This window comes from Microcebus murinus, chromosome 24 (assembly GCF_040939455.1).
Source record: "Microcebus murinus isolate Inina chromosome 24, M.murinus_Inina_mat1.0, whole genome shotgun sequence".
Taxonomy (NCBI): Eukaryota; Metazoa; Chordata; class Mammalia; order Primates; family Cheirogaleidae; genus Microcebus; species Microcebus murinus.
In genome coordinates this window covers 32,106,115-32,119,960 of record NC_134127.1, presented here as the reverse complement: position 1 = coordinate 32,119,960, position 13,846 = coordinate 32,106,115, and the positions used below count along the sequence as shown (strand labels likewise).

General features: G+C 63.6%; 3 non-coding genes and 1 pseudogene across 3 annotated transcripts; all 4 read left to right on the top strand.

Moving 5' to 3' along the window:
• The first annotated feature begins 2,023 nt into the window (after positions 1-2,023).
• Positions 2,024-2,142, top strand: LOC142864159 (5S ribosomal RNA). Its single transcript, XR_012914744.1, has one exon. It is a non-coding gene; the product is annotated as a 5S ribosomal RNA (ribosomal RNA).
• A 3,782-nt stretch (positions 2,143-5,924) lies between these two features.
• Positions 5,925-6,043, top strand: LOC142864157 (5S ribosomal RNA). The gene has a single exon (XR_012914742.1). It is a non-coding gene; the product is annotated as a 5S ribosomal RNA (ribosomal RNA).
• A 3,782-nt stretch (positions 6,044-9,825) lies between these two features.
• Positions 9,826-9,944, top strand: LOC142864156 (5S ribosomal RNA). Its single transcript, XR_012914741.1, has one exon. It is a non-coding gene; the product is annotated as a 5S ribosomal RNA (ribosomal RNA).
• A 3,783-nt stretch (positions 9,945-13,727) lies between these two features.
• LOC142864212 (uncharacterized) lies at positions 13,728-13,846 on the top strand (annotated as a pseudogene).

The following is a 13,846-nucleotide window of genomic DNA, read 5'->3' as shown; positions in this document are numbered from 1 at the left end:
CTGTGCCGTGGGGGGGCCCAGCCTGGTGTCTTGCCTGAGGCCCTGGGGCTGCCGCTCCCCGCAAGGGGAGAGCCCCGGAGGTGGGGACCGCCTCCTGATGGGGACGTACACGCAGCTCTCCACGTCGGATTCCGGGGCTCTCTGTCCTGCCCGAAGGCCCAGCTGGCCTGCGGGTCCTTAGAGTGGCAAAAACATCCGAAAACTGAGACTGAGGGTCCCGTGGGTGTCTGCACTTTTGTGCTGGGCACCCCAGGGAGGCCCGGGGGCTGGCTGGACAACGTGGTCTGCTGGGCGGGGGGTTTGGAGGAGCAACCGATGCCCTTTGCACTTTGGGTAGCAAGGGTCTGAGGTGTCTCTGAGCCCTGTGCCATGTCGGTGGAGGGGTGGGGGCGGGGGGTGGGGGGGAAGAGGAGGAGGAGGAGGTGGGAAGGGCCGGGGCCTGCAGTCCTGTTCCCGGGGTGGCACGGCAAGTGGCTTCTTCCACAGGCTGCTTGGCCTGGGCTCCCTGCACCTGGGCCTTTGGAGGACCGGCCCTGTGCTTGCCAACACTTCCTGCAGGGACCCAGAGCTGGGAGGTTGCGTCTCTCAGCCCTGGGTCGGGCAGAGCCCCAGCGGGCCATGCCCACAACCTCTCTCAGCACCGGTCCCCCAGAAGGCTCCTTTGGGACCAGGATTCTCTTGCGGTGACTCTAAGGTCTGGCCCCTGGATGGAGGGGCACCAGGAGTAGAGGAGCAGGAAGGGGAAGGGGGTGGCCATGCGAGGGGACACTTTGAGGCCAAGTCCCAGCTTCAGCCTGATCCTCCTGGGAACCCCGCTCTGAGACAAGGAGCCGGGCTTCGCATTCCCACAGCAGCCAGTCGTGGGCTGAGGACACCTGGGGCGTTGGGAACTCCCTGGCTTCTCCTTGGTTTAACATCTGGAGCTGCTTGTGAATCGCGCCGCCACACACACCCGAGTGCAGGTGTCTTCCGCACAGACTGCGGGCCTCGCTCTTCTGAATGCCGCTAGCTCGCCACCCACCCACGGGTGAACCTGGTCAGGGTGCTTTCTCTCAGGGGCAGACTCTTTTCCGGGCGGGCTACCGGTGTCTCTGTTTGCTCGTTTCTTTCTTCCATTTCGGGAAAGTCTTCCTTGCTGGGTGTGGAAATCTCCTATGCCTTCCCTCGCCTATTCTGTCAGCTTTAAAATTCTCCTTCAGTTGCCACCCTCACAGATGGATTAGGAAACTCTTTCCGGTGCACTCATTAGTGAAATGACCTCCAGGAAGCTGGAATCCAATATCTAATGGCCGATTTTTAGCGAGTCCACACGCCAGGGTGGTCGGGGTCCAAAGCAGCCCCGGCCAGGCCCAGGCCCCTTGGACTGGGCCACAGGAGGACACGGAGGAGGGTCCCGGCCCCCACGAAGCGGTGCCGGCAGTTCTCCACGGGCTTGGGCGTTTTCCAGAGGTAGGAGATGGAGGGGACTGATTTCTTCAGCGCCCCCCAAACCACGCCACCCCACCCCACCCATGGGACACATCCCCAGAGAGAGACGCCCCATACACTGGCTGTGCCCCAGCCCTGGCCCGGGGGAATAGGCGGCAGCCCACCCACAGGGCGAGGGGGGGGCGCAGCTGAAAGGGGTTGTGGGGGAGGGCGGCCCCTGGCTGGGGTCAAAGGGCGAGCGTCCCGCGCGTGCGCAGTCAGCGGCAGCGACGCGCTGGGGGTGGGCAGCGGGTAGGTGAAGGAGGCCGGGCGAGGAGACGAGGGGGGCTGGGAGGGCTCCACCTTGGCGAGTCCAGCCGTGGAGGCGCATCTTGTGTGAGTGTGAGTGAGTGTGAGTGTGTGTGTGTGTGTATAGAGAGACAGCCCCCCACCCCGCCCCGCCCCGCCCCGCCCCGCCCATCACCCCCGTCCCTGGGAGCCCGCGGGACCCGGCCGGCCCGGCCCCGCCCGGCGCGGGGCCTGGGGCGGGAGGCGGCGGCGGGGAAGCCCAGAGAGGCTCGGCTTCTCGAGCGGGGCAGGGGCGCCCTCCGCCGCCGTCTAGGGCCACACCACCCTGAACGCCCCCGATCTCGTCTGGTCTCGGAAGCTAAGCAGGGTCGGGCCTGGTTAGTACTTGGATGGGAGACCGCCTGGGAATACCGGGTGCCACAGGCTGCTGCTTTTTTTTTTTTTTTTTTTCTTGCCTCTTGTTCTGTCCCCTTTCTGGGAGCGCGGCGGCGGCCCGGGGTGGGGGTCACCCCCACCCTCAGCGCCCGCGCGGTGCCTGGCGCCCCAGCCCGCACCGTGGGGCCTCCTCTTGTCCCAAGCCGCGACACCGCCGCCACGCGGCAGCATGCGTGGCTTCTGGACTGTCAGGTCTCAGACCAAAGGTCTGCTCTGTGGGAACCGACACGCTGGAGGAAACCTTGAGAGTCTGAGAGGGGAGGGAGTTCCAGAAGAAGGCCAGGATGTCATTTTGAGGGAGTATGTGACCAGAACTCGTCCCGTTGCTTTTGGGGTTCTATGGGCTACACGCAGGAATCTTTGGTGGTGGCACCTGATGTTGGGGGATCCGGAGTCACACCCAGACCTGCTCCACAGGCCTCCTTTTACTTTTCTCTTCGGATTCATTATTTTTAAAAAGTGTCTCTTACCTCTAGGATTGCATTTTCTTTTCTCTCTCTTTTCAAGCAGATGATGGGAGTACAAGTATTCAGGTGACATGTGTTGCCCGTGCCGCCCTCCCCCCTGTGTTCTTTTTTTTTTTTTTTTTGAGACAGAGTCTCTTTTTGCTGCCCAGGCTAGAGTGAGTGCCATGGCGTCAGCCTAGCTCACAGCAACCTCAATCTCCGGGCTCAAGCAATCCTGCTGCCTCAGCCTCCCGAGTAGTTGGGACTACAGGCATGCACCACCACGCCCGGCTGTGTTTTTCTATATATATTAGTTGGCCAATTAATTTCTTTCTATTTTTAGTAGAGACGGGGTCTCGCTCTTGCTCAGGCTGGTTTCGAACTCCTGACCTGGAGCAATCCGCCCGCCTCGGCCTCCCAGAGAGCTAGGATTACAGGCGTGAGCCACCGCGCCCGGCCCCCCCTGTGTTCTTATTCATATACCTCTCATGTTGTTCCAGCGTATTGTGGGGGTACCAATGTTAAGGTCGGGTGCCTTGCCCTCTCCAAGCCTCCCCCCTCGGGTCAGAGCTTCAAGTGCGCCCATCCCCCAGTCGGTGCGCACCCACCCCATGCCTAATGGATGTGTATGCCCCTCCCCTCCCCCCACCCGCCCGCCCGACACCCACCCGATGAAGGTGATTCCTCTCTGTCCACTTAGGCGTCCATCCGTTCGTACCAGTTTGCTGGTGAGCGCGCTCACGTGGTGCCCGTGTGTCCATTCTTGGGATACTTGGCTTACTGGAACGGGTTCCAGCTCTGGCCAGGAGAACACGAGAGGCGCCCTCTCACCGCTGCTCCTCACAGCCGAATGGCACTCCGTGGTGTCCACGCGCCACATTTTATTGATGCACTCCTGGATGGATGGGCACTCGGGTCGCTTCCACGTCTTTGGGATTGTGAATTGTGCCCTAACTGTAACCCTAACCCTTACCCAGCCCGTCTCCTCTGCCCCTGCCTGACGCACTCCTCCCCGGCCAGGCCCGTCACTGTCCTGGGCCCCCGCCTGACCGGCTCCTCCCCGCCCGGCCGGTCACCGTCCTCTGCCCCTGCCTGACACGCTCCTTCCCGCCCGGCCTCTCACCGTCCTCGGCCCCTGCCTGACCGGCTCCTCCGTCGCCTGGGCCTTCCAAGGGCTTGGTGTGGATGCTGCTTCCAGGAAGCCCTCCAGAAACCCGGCAGCAGGGTGGCCGCAGCAGTCTCCAGCAGCCGTCCCTAAGTCGCGTGAGTGCGGGGGACGTGCCCCCGCTGTGCCGCGGGGGCCCAGCCTGGTGTCTTCCCTGAGGCCCTGCGGCTGCCGGCTGGGCTGCCGCTCCCCGCAAGGGGAGAGCCGCGGAGGTGGGGACCGCCTCCTGATGGGGACGTACACGCAGCTCTCCACGTCGGATTCCGGGGCTCTCTGTCCTGCCCGAAGGCCCAGCTGGCCTGCGGGTCCTTAGAGTGGCAAAAACCTCCGAAAACTGAGACTGAGGGTCCGGTGGGTGTCTGCACTTTTGTGCTGGGCACCCCAGGGAGGCCCGGGGGCTGGCTGGACAACGTGGTCTGCTGGGCGGGGGGTTTGGAGGAGCAACTGATGCCCTTTGCACTTTGGGTAGCAAGAGTCTGAGGTGTCTCTGAGCCCTCTGCCCTGTGGGGGCGGGGCGGGGGGGAGGAGGAGGAGGAGGAGGAGGAGGTGGGAAGGGCCGGGGCCTGCAGTCCTGTTCCCGGGGTGGCACGGCAAGTGGCTTCTTCCACAGGCTGCTTGGCCTGGGCTCCCTGCACCTGGGCCTTTGGAGGACCGGCCCTGTGCTTGCCAACACTTCCTGCAGGGACCCAGAGCTGGGAGGTGGCATCTCTCAGCCCTATGTCGGGCAGAGCCCCAGCGGGCCATGCCCACAACCTCTCTCAGCACCGGTCCCCCAGAAGGCTCCTTTGGGACCAGGATTCTCTTGCGGTGACTCTTTAAGGTCTGGCCCCTGGATGGAGGGGCACCAGGAGTAGAGGAGCAGGAAGGGGAAGGGGGTGGCCATGCGAGGGGACACTTTGAGGCCAAGTCCCAGCTTCAGCCTGATCCTCCTGGGAACCCCGCTCTGAGACAAGGAGCCGGGCTTCGCATTCCCACAGCAGCCAGTCGTGGGCTGAGGACACCTGGGGCGTTGGGAACTCCCTGGCTTCTCCTGGGTTTAACGTCTAGAGCTGCTTGTGAATCACGCCGCCACACACACCCGAGCGCAGGTGTCTTCCGCACAGACTGCGGGCCTCGCTCTTCTGAATGCCGCTAGCTCGCCACCCACCCACGGGTGAACCTGGTCAGGGTGCTTTCTCTCAGGGGCAGACTCTTTTCCGGGCGGGCTACCGGTGTCTCTGTTTGCTCGTTTCTTTCTTCCATTTCGGGAAAGTCTTCCTTGCTGGGTGTGGAAATCTCCTATGCCTTCCCTCGCCTATTCTGTCAGCTTTCAAATTCTCTTTCAGTTGCCACCCTCACAGATGGATTAGGAAACTCTTTCCGGTGCACTCATTAGTGAAATGACCTCCAGGAAGCTGGAATCCAATATCTAATGGCCGATTTTTAGCGAGTCCACACGCCAGGGTGGTCGGGGTCCAATGCAGCCCCGGCCAGGCCCAGGCCCCTTGGACTGGGCCACAGGAGGACACGGAGGAGGGTCCCGGCCCCCACGAAGCGGTGCCGGCAGTTCTCCACGGGCTTGGGCGTTTTCCAGAGGTAGGAGATGGAGGGGACTGATTTCTTCAGCACCCCCCAAACCACGCCACCCCACCCCACCCATGGGACACATCCCCAGAGAGAGACGCCCCATACACTGGCTGTGCCCCAGCCCTGGCCCGGGGGAATAGGCGGCAGCCCACCCACAGGGCGAGGGGGGGGCACAGCTGAAAGGGGTTGTGGGGGAGGGCGGCCCCTGGCTGGGGTCAAAGGGCGAGCGTCCCGCGCGTGCGCAGTCAGCGGCAGCGACGCGCTGGGGGTGGGCAGCGGGTAGGTGAAGGAGGCCGGGCGAGGAGACGAGGGGGGCTGGGAGGGCTCCACCTTGGCGAGTCCAGCCGTGGAGGCGCATCTTGTGTGAGTGTGAGTGAGTGTGAGTGTGTGTGTGTGTGTATAGAGAGACAGCCCCCCACCCCGCCCCGCCCCGCCCCGCCCCGCCCATCACCCCCGTCCCTGGGAGCCAGCGGGACCCGGCCGGCGAACTCAACCGGCCCGGCCCGGCCCGGCGCGGGGCCTGGGGCGGGAGGCGGCGGCGGGGAAGCCCAGAGAGGCTCGGCTTCTCGAGCGGGGCAGGGGCGCCCTCCGCCGCCGTCTAGGGCCACACCACCCTGAACGCCCCCGATCTCGTCTGGTCTCGGAAGCTAAGCAGGGTCGGGCCTGGTTAGTACTTGGATGGGAGACCGCCTGGGAATACCGGGTGCCACAGGCTGCTGCTTTTTTTTTTTTTTTGCCTCTTGTTCTGTCCCCTTTCTGGGAGCGCGGCGGCGGCCCGGGGTGGGGGTCACCCCCACCCTCAGCGCCCGCGCGGTGCCTGGCGCCCCAGCCCGCACCGTGGGGCCTCCTCTTGTCCCAAGCCGCGACACCGCCGCCACGCGGCAGCATGCGTGGCATCTGGACTGTCAGGTCTCAGACCAAAGGTCTGCTCTGTGGGAACCGACACGCTGGAGGAAACCTTGAGAGTCTGAGAGGGGAGGGAGTTCCAGAAGAAGGCCAGGATGTCATTTTGAGGGAGTATGTGACCAGAACTCGTCCCGTTGCTTTTGGGGTTCTATGGGCTACACGCAGGAATCTTTGGTGGTGGCACCTGATGTTGGGGGATCCGGAGTCACACCCAGACCTGCTCCACAGGCCTCCTTTTACTTTTCTCTTCGGATTCATTATTTTTAAAAAGTGTCTCTTACCTCTAGGATTGCATTTTCTTTTCTCTCTCTTTTCAAGCAGATGATGGGAGTACAAGTATTCAGGTGACATGTGTTGCCCGTGCCGCCCTCCCCCCTGTGTTCTTTTTTTTTTATTTTTTGAGACAGAGTCTCGTTTTGCTGCCCAGGCTAGAGTGAGTGCCATGGCGTCAGCCTAGCTCACAGCAACCTCAATCTCCGGGCTCAAGCAATCCTGCTGCCTCAGCCTCCCGAGTAGTTGGGACTACAGGCATGCACCACCACGCCCGGCTGTGTTTTTCTATATATATTAGTTGGCCAATTAATTTCTTTCTATTTTTAGTAGAGACGGGGTCTCGCTCTTGCTCAGGCTGGTTTCGAACTCCTGACCTGGAGCAATCCGCCCGCCTCGGCCTCCCAGAGAGCTAGGATTACAGGCGTGAGCCACCGCGCCCGGCCCCCCCTGTGTTCTTATTCATATACCTCTCATGTTGTTCCAGCGTATTGTGGGGGTACCAATGTTAAGGTCGGGTGCCTTGCCCTCTCCAAGCCTCCCCCCTCGGGTCAGAGCTTCAAGTGCGCCCATCCCCCAGTCGGTGCGCACCCACCCCATGCCTAATGGATGTGTATGCCCCTCCCCTCCCCCCACCCGCCCGACACCCACCCGATGAAGGTGATTCCTCTCCGTCCACTTAGGCGTCCATCCGTTCGTACCAGTTTGCTGGTGAGCGCGCTCACGTGGTGCTCGTGTGTCCATTCTTGGGATACTTGGTTTACTGGAACGGGTTCCAGCTCTGGCCAGGAGAACACGAGAGGCGCCCTCTCACCGCTGCTCCTCACAGCCGAATGGCACTCCGTGGTGTCCACGCGCCACATTTTATTGATGCACTCCTGGATGGATGGGCACTCGGGTCGCTTCCACGTCTTTGGGATTGTGAATTGTGCCCTAACTGTAACCCTAACCCTTACCCAGCCCGTCTCCTCTGCCCCTGCCTGACGCACTCCTCCCCGGCCAGGCCCGTCACTGTCCTGGGCCCCCGCCTGACCGGCTCCTCCCCGCCCGGCCGGTCACCGTCCTCTGCCCCTGCCTGACACGCTCCTTCCCGCCCGGCCTCTCACCGTCCTCGGCCCCTGCCTGACCGGCTCCTCCGTCGCCTGGGCCTTCCAAGGGCTTGGTGTGGATGCTGCTTCCAGGAAGCCCTCCAGAAACCCGGCAGCAGGGTGGCCGCAGCAGTCTCCAGCAGCCGTCCCTAAGTCGCGTGAGTGCGGGGGACGTGCCCCCGCTGTGCCGCGGGGGCCCAGCCTGGTGTCTTCCCTGAGGCCCTGCGGCTGCCGGCTGGGCTGCCGCTCCCCGCAAGGGGAGAGCCGCGGAGGTGGGGACCGCCTCCTGATGGGGACGTACACGCAGCTCTCCACGTCGGATTCCGGGGCTCTCTGTCCTGCCCGAAGGCCCAGCTGGCCTGCGGGTCCTTAGAGTGGCAAAAACCTCCGAAAACTGAGACTGAGGGTCCGGTGGGTGTCTGCACTTTTGTGCTGGGCACCCCAGGGAGGCCCGGGGGCTGGCTGGACAACGTGGTCTGCTGGGCGGGGGGGGGGGGGGGGGTTGGAGGAGCAACTGATGCCCTTTGCACTTTGGGTAGCAAGAGTCTGAGGTGTCTCTGAGCCCTGTGCCCTGTGGGGGCGGGGCGGGGGGGAGGAGGAGGAGGAGGAGGAGGAGGTGGGAAGGGCCGGGGCCTGCAGTCCTGTTCCCGGGGTGGCACGGCAAGTGGCTTCTTCCACAGGCTGCTTGGCCTGGGCTCCCTGCACCTGGGCCTTTGGAGGACCGGCCCTGTGCTTGCCAACACTTCCTGCAGGGACCCAGAGCTGGGAGGTGGCATCTCTCAGCCCTATGTCGGGCAGAGCCCCAGCGGGCCATGCCCACAACCTCTCTCAGCACCGGTCCCCCAGAAGGCTCCTTTGGGACCAGGATTCTCTTGCGGTGACTCTTTAAGGTCTGGCCCCTGGATGGAGGGGCACCAGGAGTAGAGGAGCAGGAAGGGGAAGGGGGTGGCCATGCGAGGGGACACTTTGAGGCCAAGTCCCAGCTTCAGCCTGATCCTCCTGGGAACCCCGCTCTGAGACAAGGAGCCGGGCTTCGCATTCCCACAGCAGCCAGTCGTGGGCTGAGGACACCTGGGGCGTTGGGAACTCCCTGGCTTCTCCTGGGTTTAACGTCTAGAGCTGCTTGTGAATCGCGCCGCCACACACACCCGAGCGCAGGTGTCTTCCGCACAGACTGCGGGCCTCGCTCTTCTGAATGCCGCTAGCTCGCCACCCACCCACGGGTGAACCTGGTCAGGGTGCTTTCTCTCAGGGGCAGACTCTTTTCCGGGCGGGCTACCGGTGTCTCTGTTTGCTCGTTTCTTTCTTCCATTTCGGGAAAGTCTTCCTTGCTGGGTGTGGAAATCTCCTATGCCTTCCCTCGCCTATTCTGTCAGCTTTCAAATTCTCTTTCAGTTGCCACCCTCACAGATGGATTAGGAAACTCTTTCCGGTGCACTCATTAGTGAAATGACCTCCAGGAAGCTGGAATCCAATATCTAATGGCCGATTTTTAGCGAGTCCACACGCCAGGGTGGTCGGGGTCCAATGCAGCCCCGGCCAGGCCCAGGCCCCTTGGACTGGGCCACAGGAGGACACGGAGGAGGGTCCCGGCCCCCACGAAGCGGTGCCGGCAGTTCTCCACGGGCTTGGGCGTTTTCCAGAGGTAGGAGATGGAGGGGACTGATTTCTTCAGCACCCCCCAAACCACGCCACCCCACCCCACCCATGGGACACATCCCCAGAGAGAGACGCCCCATACACTGGCTGTGCCCCAGCCCTGGCCCGGGGGAATAGGCGGCAGCCCACCCACAGGGCGAGGGGGGGGGCACAGCTGAAAGGGGTTGTGGGGGAGGGCGGCCCCTGGCTGGGGTCAAAGGGCGAGCGTCCCGCGCGTGCGCAGTCAGCGGCAGCGACGCGCTGGGGGTGGGCAGCGGGTAGGTGAAGGAGGCCGGGCGAGGAGACGAGGGGGGCTGGGAGGGCTCCACCTTGGCGAGTCCAGCCGTGGAGGCGCATCTTGTGTGAGTGTGAGTGAGTGTGAGTGTGTGTGTGTGTGTATAGAGAGACAGCCCCCCGCCCCGCCCCGCCCCGCCCCGCCCCGCCCATCACCCCCGTCCCTGGGAGCCAGCGGGACCCGGCCGGCGAACTCAACCGGCCCGGCCCGGCCCGGCGCGGGGCCTGGGGCGGGAGGCGGCGGCGGGGAAGCCCAGAGAGGCTCGGCTTCTCGAGCGGGGCAGGGGCGCCCTCCGCCGCCGTCTAGGGCCACACCACCCTGAACGCCCCCGATCTCGTCTGGTCTCGGAAGCTAAGCAGGGTCGGGCCTGGTTAGTACTTGGATGGGAGACCGCCTGGGAATACCGGGTGCCACAGGCTGCTGCTTTTTTTTTTTTTTGCCTCTTGTTCTGTCCCCTTTCTGGGAGCGCGGCGGCGGCCCGGGGTGGGGGTCACCCCCACCCTCAGCGCCCGCGCGGTGCCTGGCGCCCCAGCCCGCACCGTGGGGCCTCCTCTTGTCCCAAGCCGCGACACCGCCGCCACGCGGCAGCATGCGTGGCATCTGGACTGTCAGGTCTCAGACCAAAGGTCTGCTCTGTGGGAACCGACACGCTGGAGGAAACCTTGAGAGTCTGAGAGGGGAGGGAGTTCCAGAAGAAGGCCAGGATGTCATTTTGAGGGAGTATGTGACCAGAACTCGTCCCGTTGCTTTTGGGGTTCTATGGGCTACACGCAGGAATCTTTGGTGGTGGCACCTGATGTTGGGGGATCCGGAGTCACACCCAGACCTGCTCCACAGGCCTCCTTTTACTTTTCTCTTCGGATTCATTATTTTTAAAAAGTGTCTCTTACCTCTAGGATTGCATTTTCTTTTCTCTCTCTTTTCAAGCAGATGATGGGAGTACAAGTATTCAGGTGACATGTGTTGCCCGTGCCGCCCTCCCCCCTGTGTTCTTTTTTTTTTTTTTTTTGAGACAGAGTCTCTTTTTGCTGCCCAGGCTAGAGTGAGTGCCATGGCGTCAGCCTAGCTCACAGCAACCTCAATCTCCGGGCTCAAGCAATCCTGCTGCCTCAGCCTCCCGAGTAGTTGGGACTACAGGCATGCACCACCACGCCCGGCTGTGTTTTTCTATATATATTAGTTGGCCAATTAATTTCTTTCTATTTTTAGTAGAGACGGGGTCTCGCTCTTGCTCAGGCTGGTTTCGAACTCCTGACCTGGAGCAATCCGCCCGCCTCGGCCTCCCAGAGAGCTAGGATTACAGGCGTGAGCCACCGCGCCCGGCCCCCCCTGTGTTCTTATTCATATACCTCTCATGTTGTTCCAGCGTATTGTGGGGGTACCAATGTTAAGGTCGGGTGCCTTGCCCTCTCCAAGCCTCCCCCCTCGGGTCAGAGCTTCAAGTGCGCCCATCCCCCAGTCGGTGCGCACCCACCCCATGCCTAATGGATGTGTATGCCCCTCCCCTCCCCCCACCCGCCCGCCCGACACCCACCCGATGAAGGTGATTCCTCTCTGTCCACTTAGGCGTCCATCCGTTCGTACCAGTTTGCTGGTGAGCGCGCTCACGTGGTGCCCGTGTGTCCATTCTTGGGATACTTGGCTTACTGGAACGGGTTCCAGCTCTGGCCAGGAGAACACGAGAGGCGCCCTCTCACCGCTGCTCCTCACAGCCGAATGGCACTCCGTGGTGTCCACGCGCCACATTTTATTGATGCACTCCTGGATGGATGGGCACTCGGGTCGCTTCCACGTCTTTGGGATTGTGAATTGTGCCCTAACTGTAACCCTAACCCTTACCCAGCCCGTCTCCTCTGCCCCTGCCTGACGCACTCCTCCCCGGCCAGGCCCGTCACTGTCCTGGGCCCCCGCCTGACCGGCTCCTCCCCGCCCGGCCGGTCACCGTCCTCTGCCCCTGCCTGACACGCTCCTTCCCGCCCGGCCTCTCACCGTCCTCGGCCCCTGCCTGACCGGCTCCTCCGTCGCCTGGGCCTTCCAAGGGCTTGGTGTGGATGCTGCTTCCAGGAAGCCCTCCAGAAACCCGGCAGCAGGGTGGCCGCAGCAGTCTCCAGCAGCCGTCCCTAAGTCGCGTGAGTGCGGGGGACGTGCCCCCGCTGTGCCGCGGGGGCCCAGCCTGGTGTCTTCCCTGAGGCCCTGCGGCTGCCGGCTGGGCTGCCGCTCCCCGCAAGGGGAGAGCCGCGGAGGTGGGGACCGCCTCCTGATGGGGACGTACACGCAGCTCTCCACGTCGGATTCCGGGGCTCTCTGTCCTGCCCGAAGGCCCAGCTGGCCTGCGGGTCCTTAGAGTGGCAAAAACCTCCGAAAACTGAGACTGAGGGTCCGGTGGGTGTCTGCACTTTTGTGCTGGGCACCCCAGGGAGGCCCGGGGGCTGGCTGGACAACGTGGTCTGCTGGGCGGGGGGGGGGGGGGGTTGGAGGAGCAACTGATGCCCTTTGCACTTTGGGTAGCAAGAGTCTGAGGTGTCTCTGAGCCCTGTGCCCTGTGGGGGCGGGGCGGGGGAGAGGAGGAGGAGGAGGAGGAGGAGGTGGGAAGGGCCGGGGCCTGCAGTCCTGTTCCCGGGGTGGCACGGCAAGTGGCTTCTTCCACAGGCTGCTTGGCCTGGGCTCCCTGCACCTGGGCCTTTGGAGGACCGGCCCTGTGCTTGCCAACACTTCCTGCAGGGACCCAGAGCTGGGAGGTGGCATCTCTCAGCCCTATGTCGGGCAGAGCCCCAGCGGGCCATGCCCACAACCTCTCTCAGCACCGGTCCCCCAGAAGGCTCCTTTGGGACCAGGATTCTCTTGCGGTGACTCTTTAAGGTCTGGCCCCTGGATGGAGGGGCACCAGGAGTAGAGGAGCAGGAAGGGGAAGGGGGTGGCCATGCGAGGGGACACTTTGAGGCCAAGTCCCAGCTTCAGCCTGATCCTCCTGGGAACCCCGCTCTGAGACAAGGAGCCGGGCTTCGCATTCCCACAGCAGCCAGTCGTGGGCTGAGGACACCTGGGGCGTTGGGAACTCCCTGGCTTCTCCTGGGTTTAACGTCTAGAGCTGCTTGTGAATCGCGCCGCCACACACACCCGAGCGCAGGTGTCTTCCGCACAGACTGCGGGCCTCGCTCTTCTGAATGCCGCTAGCTCGCCACCCACCCACGGGTGAACCTGGTCAGGGTGCTTTCTCTCAGGGGCAGACTCTTTTCCGGGCGGGCTACCGGTGTCTCTGTTTGCTCGTTTCTTTCTTCCATTTCGGGAAAGTCTTCCTTGCTGGGTGTGGAAATCTCCTATGCCTTCCCTCGCCTATTCTGTCAGCTTTCAAATTCTCTTTCAGTTGCCACCCTCACAGATGGATTAGGAAACTCTTTCCGGTGCACTCATTAGTGAAATGACCTCCAGGAAGCTGGAATCCAATATCTAATGGCCGATTTTTAGCGAGTCCACACGCCAGGGTGGTCGGGGTCCAATGCAGCCCCGGCCAGGCCCAGGCCCCTTGGACTGGGCCACAGGAGGACACGGAGGAGGGTCCCGGCCCCCACGAAGCGGTGCCGGCAGTTCTCCACGGGCTTGGGCGTTTTCCAGAGGTAGGAGATGGAGGGGACTGATTTCTTCAGCACCCCCCAAACCACGCCACCCCACCCCACCCATGGGACACATCCCCAGAGAGAGACGCCCCATACACTGGCTGTGCCCCAGCCCTGGCCCGGGGGAATAGGCGGCAGCCCACCCACAGGGCGAGGGGGGGGGCACAGCTGAAAGGGGTTGTGGGGGAGGGCGGCCCCTGGCTGGGGTCAAAGGGCGAGCGTCCCGCGCGTGCGCAGTCAGCGGCAGCGACGCGCTGGGGGTGGGCAGCGGGTAGGTGAAGGAGGCCGGGCGAGGAGACGAGGGGGGCTGGGAGGGCTCCACCTTGGCGAGTCCAGCCGTGGAGGCGCATCTTGTGTGAGTGTGAGTGAGTGTGAGTGTGTGTGTGTGTGTATAGAGAGACAGCCCCCCGCCCCGCCCCGCCCCGCCCCGCCCCGCCCATCACCCCCGTCCCTGGGAGCCAGCGGGACCCGGCCGGCGAACTCAACCGGCCCGGCCCGGCCCGGCGCGGGGCCTGGGGCGGGAGGCGGCGGCGGGGAAGCCCAGAGAGGCTCGGCTTCTCGAGCGGGGCAGGGGCGCCCTCCGCCGCCGTCTAGGGCCACATCACCCTGAACGCCCCCGATCTCGTCTGGTCTCGGAAGCTAAGCAGGGTCGGGCCTGGTTAGTACTTGGATGGGAGACCGCCTGGGAATACCGGGTGCCACAGGCT